Source organism: Engraulis encrasicolus, chromosome 9 (assembly GCF_034702125.1).
Source record: "Engraulis encrasicolus isolate BLACKSEA-1 chromosome 9, IST_EnEncr_1.0, whole genome shotgun sequence".
Classification (NCBI taxonomy): Eukaryota; Metazoa; Chordata; class Actinopteri; order Clupeiformes; family Engraulidae; genus Engraulis; species Engraulis encrasicolus.
Window position 1 is genome coordinate 45527445 of NC_085865.1, and position 2500 is coordinate 45529944.

The 2500-nt window shown below is 44.7% G+C and overlaps 1 protein-coding gene across 1 annotated transcript in view; it reads left to right on the forward strand.

Annotated features, from left to right (window-relative positions):
- sspo (SCO-spondin) overlaps window positions 1–2500 on the forward strand; it is a 180288-nt gene that overhangs the window by 143977 nt on the left and 33811 nt on the right. The gene's annotated exons all lie outside the window — the stretch shown is intronic.

Consider the following 2500-nt stretch of genomic DNA (forward strand, 5'->3'; position numbering starts at 1 on the left):
TCGCCACAGGCATAACAGCTGGCGGAAACCAGCTTTGCCTTTATGATGATTTTATTTATATTCATTTATATTATTATTATTATTATTATTATTATTATTATTATAATTATTATTATTATTATTATTATTATTATTATTATTGTTGTTGTTGTTTTATCCAGACATGCACACGTCAGACTCAAAATTTACACTCGCACACACACTCTTTATTTTATTTATCATTTTATTTATATTCATTTATATTATTATTATTATTATTATTATTTATTTATTTCGTCTAGCTCCACACAGCCACAATCCAGACGTCAGACTCACACGTCAGCCTCAAAATACAGACTGGCACACACACTCACTATGTAGAATACTGTTGAGGAACACAGCAAGGCCAGAGGCGACACAGCTGGCAGGAGCCAGGAACACGTTGTTTCTTTACTAGCTTTTTGAGCTTTTTCAGCATTTGTTCTCTTACTTGACAAAGCCAAGTCCCGGCAAGTTGGAATTCAAACAGTCACAATGGTGAAAGAGACACGCATGCACGCACGCACGCACGCACGCACGCACGCACGCACGCACGCACGCACGCACGCACGCACGCACGCACGCACACACACACACACACACACACACACACACACACACACACACACACACACACACACACACACTTTTGAGTTCACGCAATCACACACGCACACACACACACTCTCTCTCTCGCTCACACACACACACACCACACACACACTTTTGCCTTCACTGTACACTCTTGTAGTTTCACACATTCACACTATAATGCACACACACAGACACACGCACACGCACACACACTCACACACACGCACACACATTTTTTTCTCAGTTCACACCCTCACAATGCAGAAACGGACAATGCTGATTCGGACATTGAGACTGTGCAAACGGCGTGTTCTCACAGCCTGTGCAGTGCCTGCCTTCTGTGTGTGAATAGCCAATGAGCCAGAGGGGCAAGAGGGGCCAGAACAAAGCTGGCTCAGCCCAGACTTCAGCTGAATAAATCACTTCACTGGTAGAGACAGTGCTTTTCTACCCTAGCCCACCTCTGACTTAGGGATGCAAGTGTGTGTGCATTCATGCTGCGTGTACGTGTGTGTACGTGTAAGGTGTGTGTGTGTATGTGTATGTGCATGTGTTCGTGTCAGGTGTCTGTGTCTGTGTGTGTGTGTGTGTGTGTGTGTGTGTGTGTGTGTGTGTGTGTGTGTGTGTGTGTGTGTGTGTGTGTGTGTGTGTGTGTGTGTGTGTGTGTGTGTGTGTGTGTGTGCATATCTGTGCGTGTGTGTGCGTGCGTGCGTGCGTGTGTGTGTGCGTGTCTGTGTCTGTCTGTGTCTGTGTGTGCGTGTGCGTGTGCATGTGTGCGTGTGCGTGTGTATGAGGTGTAGGTAGTATGAGGTGTACTATGTGTGTATGATGTGGGGAACAAAAGGAACACGCCTTCAGGTCCTGTGTGAACACTGCCTGTCTGAGCTTAAAGAAACCCCACCAGAATGAGCCAACCGTGTGGGCTACACTTCAAAGAATTTCAATTTTAAATGAAGGAACGTCCTTCCTTTCTCATCTACATGCGAGTCATCTCTGTGTGGGCCCCTATGAAAAAGGAAGACAGGCACAGTCCACTGATCAAAAGTAATTCATGAAATCCCCCACCCCCATCTCAGATTCCCCATCTCAGATTTATCTGTCTGGCTGTCGGCTGTCATAATTGATATCTTGCACTCTAACTAGATGTCCATTCATCCATATCCATATCCATCTAATAATGTAAAGGGAGCTGTCAATGTCGATATATCATGTCATGCCGCACTCATTTCTATTGCTTTGGATGTATGTTATATTGGTGAATAAAGAAAGAGAAAAAGGCAAAGTGCAATAACTGTCTGAAAATGGCAGTTGTATAAATGCACACTCAAACATAGTCTGCCTACACCACATTTTTATGAATGCCCTGTCAAACAATAGTCATTCATATGTCAGTTGGAGAATAGTGTTGCATGTATGTACTTTCCTAACAGGAAGAAGCGAGAGGTTTGGTCACTCAACAAAGAGTTTATATTAACTCAATTTCCAAACAATTTGAAACTCACTTTCAACAAGTTGTGCACTGTTGCCTTTACTAGACAGAATATAGGGACGCATCTCCTCAGTTAGGCAGCTTGCAGTCAAAGCCACTGTCAGCTTTTACCGGGCCTGGGACAAAATCATCTAAGCTAAGGGCCCAAATCTCAATGCATCTAATGTCATGGGGTCCCAATTCTGGGCCAGCCCATTACCTGGGCCCGGGACAACTGACCCCTTTGTCCCCCCATGGTGATCGTGGATAAATGGGTTCTGTCCTCGGGGTGTGCTTTCTCTGTCCTGTGAGTAAGGTATCCTGCCCCAACAGTAGCTGATGTAAGCGATCCTGTTTCAGCTTTATCAGATTTTATAGGCCACCCAAAACCGCCGTGCCCTACTGGTAATGGACTCTCCT